Source organism: Lampetra fluviatilis, chromosome 29 (genome assembly GCF_964198595.1).
Source record: "Lampetra fluviatilis chromosome 29, kcLamFluv1.1, whole genome shotgun sequence".
Taxonomy (NCBI): domain Eukaryota; kingdom Metazoa; phylum Chordata; class Hyperoartia; order Petromyzontiformes; family Petromyzontidae; genus Lampetra; species Lampetra fluviatilis.
Window position 1 is genome coordinate 4,042,521 of NC_136303.1, and position 16,550 is coordinate 4,059,070.

The window sequence follows — 16,550 nt, forward strand, 5'->3', positions numbered from 1 at the left end:
TTGGCTGCACTGCTATAAATGTCCACATGATAAGCCACTAAGTTGAGCTATCGTTTGTGGCCAGGCCACTTCTGAAAAAGAGCTACATAGCTCAGTGCGGCCTTACCTGGTATATAGCTTAGTTTAGGTTCACGGTTTTAATCCAACGGCCCGCCCTGGTTATTCCTGCGGGGTGTAATAAAAAAAAACGTGATAATACGTGCCGTTTGGTGCCGAGTGGGTTTTAAAGATCTCTTAACCTCATATGTAAAAGTTGGCTACTTCACACCAGGGTCGTGGTTTCAAAATTTGACAAACCACGACGCGCAAAGTAGCCTACTCAGTGGAGATCAGACGTCGCTAATTATCGCCCCCCACTACTGCGAAAAACTTGGCAGGACCTCCCTGGGTAAAACAAGTGTAATAATAAGTAATAGTGCAGTAAAAAAAATTGCTTAAAACTTTCATGACTGCAGGAATTCATATTCTTGGTTCTTTCGGTAAAGTCACGTAGATAGAAAATAAAAGTAAAATTTAAATTGAAAATAAATAATAAATAAAAGCAAAAAACCCACGACGTTTCGATCGCAACACCAGCGGTCTTCATTAACAACAAAAACGAAACGTTTGAAATGAAAAATTTTCACCCGCATTGTCAGGCGCCTGATGAAGACTGCTTGCGTTGCGATGGAAACGTCGTGGGTTTTTTTTCAATTTTATTTTCTTTCTGCGTGACTTTACCAAAAGAACCAAGAATACTAGTGCGGTAGTCCCTCGGTTAACAGCGACATCAGTTCATGGCTTATCGGTTGACGTTTCGCCTCCCATAGGATCCCATGGTTTCGACTTACGTTCACATTTTTCACTCACGGTACGTTTACGTTGTCCACGCGGGCGCCAATTTCGGCCAATTCGAGGGCTTGTAAGTGGGGCTGAGCCGTACCCTCAGCCAATCAGCGACGTCCATTTTTGACCGTTTAGACCGCTGCTGGTTTTGTTTACATTATACGCTTTCCGTTTTGGCAGTGGAAACAGCCCTCGTGACTGCAGGGATTCATCTTCTTGGTTCTTTCGGTAAAGTCACGTAGAAGGGAAATAATTAAATAATTACACATAATAAAACATAATAAAATAAAAATTCTCAAGACAGCGTCCCAACATTGTCTTTCCGACACCTCTGTTTCTTCACCTGAGGACGGCTGCTTGTGTTGTGGCTGAAACGTCGTGAGATTTTTTATTTATTTTTTATTTTATTTTTCTATTTCCCTTCTACGTGACTTTACCAAAAGAACCAAGAAGAGGAAACAGCCCTCTTGCAGACTCGCTTATTTTTTTTAAACTTATTTTTCAACTTATAAGTGAATTCGATGAACAGTTATTTCGCCTCCCAGTTGTTTTCGTGGAACGGATTAAACACGTTAACCGAGGAACTGCCGTACTTTAGTCTCGTGTTGAGATGGGCAGTGTCCACACGACTGCGATTTAACTATTGAGTCTCATTACATTTGCAATTTGTAGTGGACATATAAATCAGACACCTCCGAGTGAAGTAGTCGGTCATCTAAAGCGTAAAAAAACTCAACGTTTTTAAGGAAAACATTTCACCCGGATAGTCCCTTTGCAGGGGGCTTGCATCCGCGGCAGTTGCCGACTCGCCCTCGTGCAGCGAACGCGTGGGGACGACTCACACGCACGTCGAAAACTCGAAACGGCGTGCGGTTTAGACGGTGAATGTCGCACGCGGCCCAACGCCTAAATACATTCATGAACAGTTCAATGGTGCGCCCTGTCGTTTCACGTACAATGCTCTCCCTTAGCTGGAGCGGTTGCAGATGTTGCGCAAGCGAGTTTCGTAGTGGTAATTTCTGTCTGTATTACGTGACATTATTCCAGCAATTTGTATGTATTTTGTCCATCTTTGGCCCACAGCGCAGTGACGATGCAGATTAGCCCACATCCATATGTTATGCGTGTGTGTGTGTGCGCGTGTGCGTGCGTACACGTGAGAGGATTATTGTGACGTTGTTTTGTTTCCTTTCACACCTTGCAGTTAGGCACAGATCGGAAAACTGGAGCCCTCTGCACAGACGTGGAGAGCAGCGTCGTGCAGTCGAGTCGGACGGACCCTTGCAGGATGGACATCAAGGGTCCTTCGCACAGGTGTGAGCCTCACACTCGCACCCCGAGGGGTCCTTCTATCAGGTGTGAGCCTCACACTCGCACCACGTGGGCTCCTTCCCACAGGTGTGAGCCTCACACTCGCACCACGTGGGCTCCTTCCCACAGGTGTGAGCCTCACACTCGCACCCCGAGGGCTCCTTCCCACAGGTGTGAGCCTCCCACTCGCACCACGAGGGTTCCTTCTTACAGGTGTGAGCCTCATACTCGCACCACGTGGGGTCCTTCCCACAGGTGAGAGACTCACACTCGCACCACGAGGGGTCCTTCCCACAGGTGTGAGCCTCACACTCGCACCACGAAGGGTCCTTCCCACAGGTGTGAGACTCACACTCGCACCACGAGGGCTCCTTCCCACAGGTGTGAGCCTCACGCTCGCACCACGAGAGCTCCTTCCTACAGGTGTGAGCCTCACACTCGCACCACGAGGGGTCCTTCTATCAGGTGTGGGTCTCACACTCGCACGCAGAGTCCGAGCGGCGAGTCACGATGAGGGAGCGCGTGGGGATTGGGGGTTGGAGGCAGGGCCACAGCCATGGTTTTTTTGGCTGACCGTCGGACAAAGACGGTCACTGCATCGCTCCCCTTCAGATGCGCTTCTGCGGCCGTCTGGAACGGCTCTTTCTTACCACATTAGGACGCCACTGGAGGCTATGCCACTTGTAAATCTAGATTGAAAACTCATTTCTTTTAGAACTGCTTTTTGTGTTTAGTTTGTTGTCCTTCCCCCACGCCTCCGATCAGCGCGGTTGGCTACATACGGTGACACCCACACCATTTACACCCTTGGTCCAGACAAATACAAAGATCCCCCTTATAACCCTTAACAGAATGTTGGGGCAAGTGCCGTCAGCGAGCACCTATGAAGGTTGACACGGCACACGAAGGGGTGGTGTAGCCAGCACCACCCCTCGGGCCGCCTTTGTCTTCCCGGTGCTGATTTTTACACACTGCACCAGGTACTCATTTGAAGGCCGAGTCGACCTAGGGGTAGCCTAGGACTGGTTCAGATAATCGTCACTGGTGTTGGCCATGAGCGGGAATCGAACTCGGGTCGCCGGGTTCACAGCTCAGGGCGCTAACCACTACACTACCGCTTCTCCCAACACACACACATGTGGTCAACACACAACACGTGGTCAACACACAACACGTGGTCAACACACAACACTTTGTCAACACACACACGTGGTCAACACACACACACGTGGTCAACACACACACACGTGGTCAACACACAACACTTTGTCAACACACACACGTGGTCAACACACACACACGTGGTCAACACACACACGTGGTCAGCACACACACGTTCAACACATACATTTACACAGGCAGCTCACACATTCATTTTATTTTTATTCTTAAGAAAACAACCGAATAAACCGCTCAAAGTGTTAAAAATATATATATATAAAACTTAAAATAGCGGCTAAATTGAGTCACTTCCTCGAACCGGACCTGGGCCGCGAGGGCTCCTGAGGACAATTTATTCAACTCTCGTGCTTGAACTTTGGGCTTCGGTGCCCTCGGTGTGAGTGTTTGGAGGACCCTGGGTGTTTCAGAATGGTCACTTGCCAACCGCGGCTGAAAGCGTTAAATGCGTAAGCTCCGTCCGTGCGTCCGTCTTGTCAGTAGCGCGGAGGGGTTTGGGGGGGGGGGTGTGGCGCGTGGATCACGATAAACGCTCGTATGGATGATTCAATACCACCTGCAAGTTTAGCGCAAAGTCGTGTTTCTGTTAGGAGATAGCCCGAGCGAAAACCGGGCACATTAATCACTAGGATTCCCAGAATTTGACGATTAAAGCCATCACTTAGTGGATAAGCATTGTCGACCAAGGTGATGATGTCACACGTCATGATCGGCATTGACAGCGGCCTCGACATAAGACACTTCCAGCCTTGGCCTCAGTGTGGCCTTTTGGGTCCCGGCCTTGGCCTTACTGTGGCCTTGTGGGTCCCGGCCTTGGCCTTACCGTGGCCTTCTGGGTCCCAGGCTTGGCCTGACCATGGCCTTGTGGGTCCCGGCCTTGGCCTTACTGTGGCCTTGTGGGTCCCGGCCTTGGCCTGACCATGGCCTTGTGGGTCCTGGCCTTGGCGTCACTGTGGCCTTGTGGGTCCCAGCCTTGGGCTTACTGTGGCCTTGTGGGTCCTGGCCTTGGCCTCAGTGTGGCCTTGTGGGTCCTGGCCTTGGCCTCAGTGTGGCCTTGTGGGTCCCAGCCTTGGGCTTACTGTGGCCTTGTGGGTCCCGGCCTTGGCCTCAGTGTGGCCTTGTGGGTCCCAGCCTTGGCATCACCATGGCCTTGTGGGTCCCAGCCTTGGGCTTACTGTGGCCTTGTGGGTCCCAGCCTTGGCCTCAGTGTGGCCTTGTGAGTCCCGGCCTTGGCATCACTGTGGCCTTGTTGGTCCCAGGCTTGGCCTCAGTGTGGCCTTGTGGGTCCTGGTCTTGGCCTCACTGTGGCCTTGTGGGTCCCAGGCTTGACCTGGCCATGACCTTATGGGTCCTAACCTCGGGCTCATCGTGGCAGAGTGTCAATCAACTGCTGGATGAAAGCCCTCAACGTGTTCGGTTTCAATCGCCTAGCCGACAACCCTGATCGCCAGTGTCGCCATCGCCGTGGGACGTGATCTATCTGCTGCTGAATGCAAGTCGTTGCCGTCGCTCGTAGCCCTGTGATTCGGCAATCCATCGAGCTCCCGGCTCACGAGCCGATTTTATTGCTCCGTCTCCGGGGTGGACGTCCGCTCCGGCGTGTTCTTTCTTTGGCAACCAAAGGAGGGGGGAAAACCCCCATGTATTGTTAAATATCGTGAAGATTGTATTATATAAATCTGGCTCTTTATTGTCGCAACTTTTAAAATTGCTGCTTTGGGCTTTGTGCGTGTGTTTACATTGGAATGTGTTTGCTGTAAGTTCATGGGTTTCTTCGTACGTCTCTGGGTCTCAACACGAGTCAGTGGATCTCTGTGTGAGTCTACGGGTCTCGATGCAAGTCCGTGGGGTCTCTATGTAAGTCTAAATGTCTCTGCATCACGACTGCCCGAAGGGGAAAATAATATATAATAGTAGGCGCTTCAGCTCATGCACTGTGCAAAATTATTGTCTATTATATAATGCATATATAAATAATTTTGGGGCAGTGTTATTGACAAATGTGTTGAGTATCTAGATATGTGCATGGACCTCTATGTTAAGTCTATGGGTCTCTATGTTGAGTTTATGGCTCTCTATTTCAAGTCTATGGGTTTCTGTGTTAAGTCTATGGGTCTCTATTTCAAGTCTATGGGTTTCTGTGTTAAGTCTATGGCTCTCTATTTCAAGTCTATGGGTTTCTGTGTTAAGTCTATGGGTCTCTATTTCAAGTCTATGGGTTTCTGTGTTAAGTCTATGGGTCTCTATTTCAAGTCTATGGGTTTCTGTGTTAAGTCTATGGGTCTCTATTTCAAGTCTATGGGTTTCTGTGTTAAGTCTATGGCTCTCTATTTCAAGTCTATGGGTTTCTATGTTAAGTCTGTGTATATATGATAAGTTTAGGGGTCTATTTTTCAGGTCTATGGGTTTCTATGTTAAGTCTATGGCTCTCTGTGCAAGTCAATGGGTCTCCGTGGTTTGTCTGTGGGTCTCTACGTCAGTGTCTACTGCTTTGCTGTACCTATTTGACCCCGGCTCTCCTAAGTGGACTCTCACCTGATTGTAAAGGTCATCCATCTATTTACGTTTTTTGTCTATCTCTCGATCTATCCGTACACTTGCCAACCTGTTGATGTCAAAGTCTGTGTTGCTGATCACCATAACCAGCTGTGCATGAGTCTGTCTTGCCTCGCAAGAGGGTGTTTTGGCCTTACTCTTCCAGATTCTGATGATTTATTTGGACTGGAGGAGGAATTCCGATGAGCTGTGAAGTTATTTTTAAATCCTTTATATTAAGTTCACTTGCTTGCTTGCTTGCGCGCTTACGACCGTGCAAATCTTTCGGTCGTTTTTTAACCCACTTCCCGTGATACAATCGAGCTGACATTTTGCACACAGACTCGTTGTGCGTGACAATTTTACACTTTTTAGGAAAAAATAAATTTTATTTAATTACCAATTGCTTAATGGTGGCAGGCAATCATCTGACCCATAGGTGGCAGCCATCTCAAGCCAGAGGACGAGAGGACTCTAGCCGCCACGCATATAAAGGATTTGTAGTGAAAAACTTTGTTTTTACGGGTTAATTTTTTGTCACCGATGTCCAAAGTAGGGGCACGGGGGTCGGTTTGAAGAGGTGGGAACCCCCACGCTCAACCCCGGCAAATGCAACTTCTCACCGGAGTAACTGCGGTGTAACATGGTTATACTGCTGGATGGACGCAGGTGGTGGGGTGGAGGATTTCCGAAACTTGCCCCATTGACTCAACTGCCACGCCGGGAAGATTGACCTCGCTGCGGTGAACCCGGTGACCCCAGTCTGATTCATGGCCACGGATAACATCAGGGGCGAGCGATTGCTGAACCAGTCCTGAGTCTCCCGCCACCCCCCCCCCCCCCCACTTGCCCACCATTACCAACCCGCACGGACCAGTGCGGTGAAGTACGGTGAAGCGCGCCTTCCAATTGGCACGGTTGGCAACGTACGGCGTGCGAAAGCTCAACATACATACAAACATGCATCCCCAATGACTCAACACCGCATTGGCAGGCAGGCGGCCTTCATCCAAACCACCGTTGGCGAACAAAGAGATGGGAATTAATTATTGTCAGAGTGTAACTACTTCTGATACGCCTGTCTGGGTCATCGAAGCAGAAAATATGTCAGCATCCCGGGCCACCACGTCCAATGTAGCTCTCGCCCTGGCTGTAGTGACCGGGACGAGAGCCCAAGACACCAGGAGTCTCAGCTGGGTCACCGAAATGGACAAAAGTGAAACAAGTTAAATGAAGTATAGCGACAGATGAAAGTGGAAATCGGAGCAATAAACAACTCGTGTCAAATCGGAATATCGGAAATATTGCATGAGCTATAAGTCGACGTTCGGCCGTAAATTCCCTGTAGTTGCAAGTCGGCTCGGGCATATTATTTCTATACTGACCATAGCACAATTACAAATGAGCGTAGGTCCTCGTGTCTGTCCGACGACTGAGTCATGCGCCTACTCCAGCATATCAGCGACTCTGGAAGCGATGCGGTGAGATTTAATGCCTCCCCCATTGATTGTTCGTCCCGATTGTTTATTATTATTTTATATTTTATATATCTTTTTTTTACCTTTTCTAACCCGCAATAATGTGAGTAAGCACAATGAGACGAGGCAGCTTTTTTTTTTTAAAGAGTAAAGCGTAGGGGTTTCGGGAAAAGTCGAGGAGGTTGTTGGTTAATGTGTAGGTCAACGTTTAATGTATGCAGGTATAAACCGTGAAGCCAGAGGGCTGCCAAATTCCAATACCCAATTGTTGTTGCCAAATACAAACACACGCACACACACACAGGTGTACAAACTAAAGGCAAAGATACCCCGTGTAGCCTTAACGGAGTTTTGGGGCAAGTGCTGTTGGCGAGCAGCACCGATAGAAGCCGGCACGGCACACGAGGAGGGGGCGGGAGGGGGGGGGGCAGCACCATGCCCGGCCGCCACCTTTGTCTACCTAGTGGCGTTGTTTACACGTCGCACCGGGGACTCAACTCAGGCTGAGTCGACCTAGCGGAGAGGCCCAGGACCGGTATTCAGGTCATCGTCACCGGGAATCGAACTCGGGTCGACGGGTACGCGGTGCATCGCGCGAAAGTGGTGCGCCACCACTTCCCACACACGCATATTCACACGCGCACATTAATTATACGGCACTATAAATGTAACAACGGTGCTATATGCTACAGAGCTTCAGTGCGAGCGGAAAAATCCATTGTCGTACGGTCGTCTGCGCCCCCCCCCCCCCCACCTTCACACGCCCGCGCCAAACCAGCGTGGTGAAGTATGGTCAGATTTACCCTCACGGCTCGTGCGGGAGGCCCTCATCCAGCAGTGGATTGACAACCGAGGCCGTGCATGCACTTCAACGTGACGCCGCGTGGATCTGTTCCCGTTCGTTCCATTGATTGATAACCGCAACGGCCGTGGGAGCAAAGACACTAACAACAAAGACAAAAACAACAACGACAACGAGAACAACAACAACAACAACACTTAGCGCAATGATGCTCATCTGCGTTTCACGCCAACACAAATGATCCAGGTCTGACCTTGCAAAAGCGATTGATTAGGCTGTCGTGTGGTCAAATGAAAGTACGCAAGGAAGCGTGGAGAGATGCTCGCGTGGAAATACATCGAGTACCGCATGTTGAGCTTCTTTTGCGCCGCACGTAGCACGACCAACTAAACACAAAAAGCAGTTTGAAAGAAATTCGTTTTCAATCGAGCTGATTTAAAAGTGCATAGCTCCAGTGGCTTCCTAAATATTGGAAGGAAGAGCCGAGTTCCAGACGGCCGCAGAAGCGCCATCCGGAAGCGCCGCGCAATGCAGCGACCGCCGTCTTTGTTTCGATGACGAGGATGACCGGAGTTCGCGCGACGGCGGTTGATGCTCGTCAACGAAAAGGGGGCGCAAGGAAGAGGAGGAGAGCGCCTGGACGAGAGAGCACACAGCGGGGTCAACGCTGCGATCCGCACCGTCGAGGAAAGCGCGCGGGGCTCGTAGGCAGGGAGTGGAAGCGTCAGTGGCCCACGGTCGAGTTTGCTCGCAGAGTGGCAGCCAAGAGATTGAACGCGTCGGAGAAGACGCCCCCGCCGGGGAGACGGGAGTGATGGAATTGGCCCGCGCGGATCATCGGTCCGGGCGCCTGGGCAGATTGTTGCGCACCACAGGATCGCAAGCGTTGGTGGTGGCAGCGGCTTGGTGGGGTAGAGGCCTTCGTACAGCAGTGCTTTGACCTTGGCTGCTGATAATAAAGATGATGCTGGTGATGATGTTGATAATGATGGTGGTGGTGGTGGTTCATGTAGGATATTCATGATCGCGAAGGATATTTAGTTGGAAATTAATTCATCATCATCAATACCTCTTGTCTCATGCCTGTTTTTATATATATATATATTTTTAAGGCAATGTTATGAACGAACTTGTTGAGCTGCATATGTTAACTGTCTCGTGTAATAGCTGCCAGAGTGGCTAGCAGTGCAAGCATCAAAGCAACAGTCTCCTTCGTATAATTCGAAATCCTAGTCGAGTGTCGTGGAACACATTCAAACGACCTGCAAAAATAACAATTAGCATAATGCCAATCCATACATCCAGGGGTCTCCCCGCTGCATTGGGATTTTTTTTTCCACCGACGGTCGAACGTATCGAGAGCTCGGCTTCCCCGCGCGGAGTTACAACGGAGAACCCCGGAGAGACCCGTGCGCAAAATTGTCCACCTATTGCACGGACGCGAGCCGGGCGCTGGTGCGTCGCTACCCTCAGGGCCCCCCCTCGTCTCGTCGTCAGCCAGAGTGCGCCTCGGCACCCGAGCTCCGCAGACGTTAAGCGACGCGTTTTTAATGTTTTTGTTTTAACAAGCAAGACCCATTGAGCTACGTAGCTCTTTTGTCAGAAGCGACCCGGCCACAAACGATGGCTCAACGAAGAGGCTTAACGCAGAAAAAGTCCACGCAAACTCCAAATATACAGCAGCAGGCATCGGGCTATGCATGGAACCCACGACCTCCTGTATACCAGGCGAGGCAGTTAACATCTGCTAGCCACCATGATGATGTGGATAGAGAGATACGCAAACTCCAAATATACAGCAGCAGGCATCGGGCTATGCATGGAACCCACGACCTCCTGTATACCAAGCGAGGCAGTTAACATCTGCTAGCCACCGTGATGATGATGATGATGATAGAGAGATACGCAAACTCCAAATATACAGCAGCAGGCATCGGGCTATGCATGGAACCCACGATCTCCTGTATACCAGGCGAGGCAGTTAACATCTGCTAGCCACCGTGATGATGATGATGATAGAGAGATACGCAAACTCCAAATATACAGCAGCAGGCATCGGGCTATGCATGGAACCCACGATCTCCTGTATACCAGGCGAGGCAGTTAACATCTCCCAGCCACCGTGGCGCTGCCGTTGGGTCGCGTCACAGCCCAAGGAGTCGTTCGGAAGTTGAAGAGGTCAAAATTACGAATACATTCTGAACCCTTGACCTAATAATTCAGTGTACCCAGTTCTGTTCATCAGCTCTACCATTTGCCAGAGCCCGCCACGCACCGCGAGACCCGTTTCCTCCAATCGTACAACGGATGAGGATGAAGCGGCACACACAATTATATCCCGCGTTCTAAACGTTGTCCCTTGGAGAGAGAGAGACCTCAGGCCATGCCGGGTCAGTGCCCTGACACGGCCACTGGCGAGCCCGTGGCGCCACTCGGCCACTCGAGTTGCTTGTGTGCAACACGTTACATGTACAGGGTGCTTCAAAAAAATGTGAACACTTGCGAGAATTTGCAATAACACCACAAGAAATGTTTGTGCCTCCAGGCTCTGGAGATCACCTGGAGGAGATTTGATTTTTGTTTCTACCTACGTGACTTTCCCGAAAGAACCAAAGAGTATAAGTGGAGACTCTTGGAAGATATTAACATGACATTTGTTATCATGTTACAGTGTAAATCTTGACTTAAAGTTTTCGTGACTGCGGGAATTCATAGTATTTGGGTCTTTCGGTGAAGTCACGTAGATAGGTTAAAAGAAAATAACAAAAAACTACGACGTTTCGATCGCAACACAAGCGGTCGTCATCAGGACGAACGCTTGTGTCACCAATGATAGCTCAACGAAATGGCTCGTCATCACGTGGACATTTACAGCAGCCAATATACGCAACTTCGATTCTTAACGTGGACGGACAAAACCGAAGTACCCGGAGAAAAAGCCACGCGACAGGGTCGGGATCGAACCCACGACCTCCTGTATACCAGGCGAGGTAGTTGACATCTCATAGCCGCCGTCGAAAGAGTCACGTGGGGTCACCGAAATGCACGAAGGCAAATCAAGTGAAGTACTTTTTGGCGGTGAAGAAAGCAGAGATCGGAGCAGAGACGACCCGCAGTCGCACATCGGACATCGAGAATGTTTCACCAAAGTAAATCGGCGTTCGGTAATACAATTCGCCATATTATCGTTAAACCGACCATAGCTCAATTACAACTTGGTCTCGAGGTCTGTCTGACTGACTGCACTTCGCCTGCCTGTAGGAGGTCGACTGCCAGACAGGGAAGTGAACGGTATATATGGTGGGGAGGTGGACTAACGGGGCAGGAGGAAGGTGGAGGGTGCGAGGTGGACTCATGGAGAGGCAGGGATTGCGTGGTGGATAGGGTGCAGGGTGGAGAGGGTGGAGGGTGGAGGATGGAGGGTGGAGGATGGAGAGGGTGGAGGGTGGAGGGTGGAGAGGGTGGAGGGTGGAGAGGGTGGAGGGTGGAGAGGGTGCAGGGTGGAGGATGGAGAGGGTGGAGGATGGAGAGGGTGGAGGGTGGAGAGGGTGCAGGGTGGAGGATGGAGAGGGTGGAGGGTGGAGAGGGTGCAGGGTGGAGAGGGTGGAGGGTGGAGAGGGTGGAGGGTGGAGGGTGCAGGGTGGAGAGGGTGCAGGGTGAAGGGTGGAGGGTGGAGAGGGTGCAGGGTGGAGGGTGGAGGGTGGAGAGGGTGCAGGGTGGAGGGTGGAGAGGGTGGAGGGTGGAGGGTGCAGGGTGGAGGATGGAGGATGGAGAGGGTGGAGGGTGGAGAGGGTGCAGGGTGGAGGATGGAGAGGGTGGAGGGTGGAGAGGGTGCAGGGTGGAGGGTGGAAGGTGGAGAGGGTGGAGGGTGGAGGGTGCAGGGTGGAGAGGGTGCAGGGTGGAGGGTGGAGAGGGTGCAGGGTGGAGGGTGGTGAGGGTGGAGGGTGGAGAGGGTGCAGGATGCAGGGTGGAGGGTGGAGGATGGAGAGGGTGGAGGGTGGAGAGGGTGCAGGATGCAGGGTGGAGGGTGGAGGGTGGAGAGGGTGCAGGGTGGAGGGTGGAGAGGGTGCAGGGTGGAGGGTGGAGGATGGAGAGGGTGGAGAGGGTGGAGGGTGTAGAGGGTGGAGGGTGGAGAGGGTGGAGGGTGGAGGATGGAGAGGGTGGAGAGGGTGCAGGGTGGTTTTCGAGATTGAAAACTCATTTATTTTATCAACGCCTTTTTGCGTGCTTCGTTTGTTGTCCTTCCCCCGCGCCTCCGATTAGCACGCTCGGCTATGTACGGTGCAAAAGAAGTTCAACAGACCTACATACAAAGGGTGCAGGGTGGAGAGAGGGCCCTGGTGGAGAGGGTACAGGGTGGAGAGGCTGGAGGGGGTGGAGAGGCTGGAGGGGGTGGAGAGGCTGGAGGGGGTGGAGGCTGGAGGGTGGAGAGGCTAGAGGGTGGAGGGGTGGAGAGGCTGGAGGGGTGGAGAGGCTGGAGGGTGGAGAGGGTGGAGGGTGGACGGGGTGGAGAGGCTGGAGGGGTGGAGAGGCTGGAGGGGTGGAGAGGCTGGAGGGGGTGGAGGCTGGGGGGTGGAGAGGCTGATGGATGGAGAGGATGGAGAGGCTGCAGGGAGGGAGTTGGATGCTGGCAGCGTGGCTCTGTGCAGTGCTGGCACGGGCAGCCGCCAGGCTCTGTACAGTTTGGGACGGGCCCAGGCTCTGGGTTTCAGTCTCCGCGTTGTCGCAGCACCGCTCCCCCCCCACCCCCCCGTGTGCATTCTCTCTCCTCTCCTCTAGTTTTCACATTCTCACTCTCAATTGCACCCCCCCACCTCCATCTCTCTATCTGCTCTCTCTTTTATTTCTCATTCTCGCTGATTTCTCTCTCTCATCCCTCTACCCCTTTCTCTGCATTCACTCCCCCATGCCTCTCCCCTCCGTTGCACTCCCCCCCCCCCTCTCTCTCTCTGCTCTTAGATTTTTCTCTGCCCTGTCTATCTTGTTTCTCTCTCTCTTTCCTCTTTCTCTGTAGAGCTCGCTCGCTCTCTCTCTCACACTCTTGCACTCTGTCCTGTCTGTAGGTTTTTTTTATCCGTTATCTCGCTCACCCCCTCTCTATCTGCCCTTTCTCTGGCTCTCTCTCTCTCTTTGTATCTCTCTCCCACTGACTCTTCCCCCCTTTCTCTCAGTTTGCTCTCGTTCGCTCGCTTCTTCCAAGCCTGTTGCTCTCTCTCTCTCCCGCTCTCTCTCTCTCGTCTCTTTATATTTTGCCCTTTCTCTCTCTCTTCTCTGCGTTCTCTCTCTCTCCCTTTATTTAGTTTTCTCTCTCGCCTCTCTCCACTCTTCCGCGTCTCTTATTCTTTCCCGTCGTTGTTATTCCCCTTTTATCCCAGGACATTCCCGTGAAATTTCACCGTTTAAGGACACCCCCCCCCCCCCCGCAAGGATCTAGCTGCAGGTTCCCCGCCTGCCCCCTCCCCACCCTCAACACGGTACCTGGAATATTTATTTAAAAATTTTACAAAACTAAACTCCCAACTGCTCCCAACTGCAATAATCGCTCAAACGAGCAGCGAGTTGGAAATGTAAGTTCGTCCGCCACGGTATGAACGTGGTCATGGTGTTCTTGACCTAGGTCAAAGGTCACGGGCGTGTGCCATTGCACACAAAGGGCTTGCCATAAATGAACCGCACTACCTTTTTTCGATCTCGTCAAGGAGCGGAAACCATCATCACGCGAACTGCGATCGTCCTCGCAGCAGCAGCGGCGTTTGGCTGGCCGTCGGACAAAGACGGCGGTCACCGCATCGCGCGGCTCTTTTAGATGCGCTGCTTCTGGGGCCGTCTGGAACGCTCTTCCCTTCCGATATTAGGAAGCCGCTGGGAGCTTTGCCACTTTTAAATCCAGATTGAAACACACAGATTTCTTTAGAACTGCTTATTTGTGTTTAGTTTCTTGTCCTAGTCCCCCCCCCCCCGCACCTGCGATTACCACGGTTGGCTACGTACGGTGCGAAAGAAGTTCAAGCATGTACACGCACATCATGGACACCGTAGTTTCCTGGCCGCTTTCGCTCAGGACGAGCCTCCGCCGACGTCAGCGTACGACGGCCGCGGCTCAGCCGTGCAACCCAGCCCGCTCGACGTCCTGCCAAGCGAAGTTTTTCGTGACAAATCTCGACCCCCCCCCCCCCCCCCAGGGGACGGTGACCCGCGGGGAAGAAACTTAATGACGGGAGAGGCAGCCGAGGGAGAGAGGGGGACACGGCGCGTCCGCCGAGGAGATGGGAGCGATGAAGTCCGCTCGTGTTGCGGCCGCTGGGCTGGATTGTTACGTCGCAGCATCATGAGTGGGGGGTGGTGGGAGCGGGGGGGGGGGGGATGGAGAAAGCGGCCTTCATCCAGCAGTGGATTAATCACGGCTGCTGATTATGATGTCGACCATTATACGGTGGTTACGCGTTGTCGTCGTGATCTATACACCAATGACGACGACGACGGTGATGACCATCACGTTGATAAGAGCGGAGCGGGTGGCCTAACTTTCTGACCTCACGAGCCACAAACCAAAGCCTCCGCGTGACCGAGAGCCATGGGATGGTGGTCACGTCAGGTGGTGGTCACGCGGCCAGTTCGCTGTCGGGGATGGAGGCGGTTGGGTTGATTTCGGGCTCTGCGGGAGCGCCCAGGGGAGTTCTCGCGTCTGAGCTCCGCTGCCAGCAGTGAGTGACCCAGGCCTCTCTCTCTCTCTCCACTTCCGCGGGCTCGTCCCACTCCGAGTCGAGATACAGCGAAAGAAGTTCAACATAACATGCCTACATAGTGAGACGCCAGTGTCTAGCTGCCCGGGTTAAGCCACATACCCCTCGTGAGCCGCAGGTTTGGCCACGACTTAATTCCCGTATAAAAACTATTAGGCATTTTTATTTTACCAGGTAAGGTCCACTGAGCTCTGTAGCTCTTTTTCAGAAGTGACCTGGCCACAAAGGATAGCTTCAACAAAGCGGCTTATCGTCATCATGTGAGAAATGTATAGCAGCCAAATACTCTAAACGCGCGACGTCGATTCTAAATGTGGAGGAAAAAACCGGAGGACCCGGAGAAAAATCCACGCGACCACGGGGAGAGAGAGAGACACCGCAAACTCCAAATATACAGCAGCAGGCGTCGGGGTCGGGATCGAACCAACGACCTCCTGTACACCAGGCGAGGTAGTTAACCTCTCCAAGCCACCGTGGTGCCCTTTTCCACTAGCACATCCGAGCCGAGCCAGCGTGGAGGAGGCAGGGGCCACTCTCATTAAGGGCGTGGGTGATTTCCTCCTCCGGCTATTTGCCAAGCCGTGCCAAAAACAAACAATCAGACACTGGCCACGCAAGAGATCTAGCTGCTGCATTTAGCCTGGGGGCCAAGCAGGGCCAGGTCCATTTATTTGAACCGTTAATTGTTTTTGTTTCATCGTCGTGCGATGTATATGTTGTGTGTGGTGCAGGCCACGCCGCGCGGGTATCTGCAGTGGAACAAGGGGAATCTGGCACTGGCCCTACGAGTCACTGAGGAGGGGAGGGAGTGGGGGCAGGTGGTTTGCGGGGGGGGGGGGGCAGAGTGGTGGGGCCTATTAGCATGCCCAGCCAGTGGTGGTGCTGTGAGCGGTGGTCTACATTGGGCTTGTGTCTTTCATTAGCGCCACTGCTTTCAGCCAAGGGACGACCAACATGACTTCCCTTGGCCTGTCCAGGTCCCACAGGTGTGATATGGGGGTTGGGTTCAGGCTTTGGGTGTTTGGCCCTCCCCTTCTCCCAGTCGGTTTTTTGGGTCCTTCGCTATAGCCAGGATGGCAGATGCCACTTCTGCGTGTGTTTATGCATGAGAGTTACGTGTGTGTGCGTGTGTGCGTGGGTGTGTGTGTGTTGGGAGCGGTAGTGCAGCGTTTAGCGCGCTGCGCTTACGAACCCGGCGACCCCAGTTCGATTCCCGCTCATGGCCAACACCGGTGATGATTATTTGAACCGGTCGTGGGCCTCCCCTAGGTCGACTCAGCCTCAAATGAGTACCTGGTGCGATGTGTAAACATCGCCACTGGGGAGACAACGGCGGTCGGGCGTGGTGCTGGCCACCCACCCCCCTCGTGTGCCGTGCCGGACTTCAGTGTGTTAAGGCTATACAAGGGAATCGTTGTCTTTTTGTGTGTGGGGAGTGGTAGTGTAGCAGTTAACATGCTGCGCTAAGAACGGCCAACATCATTCGCCAATATATGAACTGGTCCTCCCCTAGGTCAACTCAGGCCGAAGTGAGAAGCTGGTGCGGCGTGTAAATATCAGCGCTGGGAGGTGATAAAGGTGGCATCCAGGTGTGCTGCTGTTCATCCGCCCCCTTCACATGCCGTAGCCACCTTCACAGGTGCTACACACGAACAGCACTTGCCCCAACAGTCTGTT

The 16,550-nt window shown here is 52.5% G+C and overlaps 1 protein-coding gene across 1 annotated transcript in view; it reads left to right on the forward strand.

Moving 5' to 3' along the window:
- The window catches only part of LOC144942886 (uncharacterized), a 171,956-nt gene that overhangs the window by 121,879 nt on the left and 33,527 nt on the right, over positions 1 to 16,550 (forward strand). Inside the window, exon 3 of the mRNA XM_078869887.1 lies at positions 2,030 to 2,139. The gene's annotated coding sequence lies outside the window, so the exon portion shown is untranslated. The remainder of the gene's footprint in view (positions 1 to 2,029; positions 2,140 to 16,550) is intronic.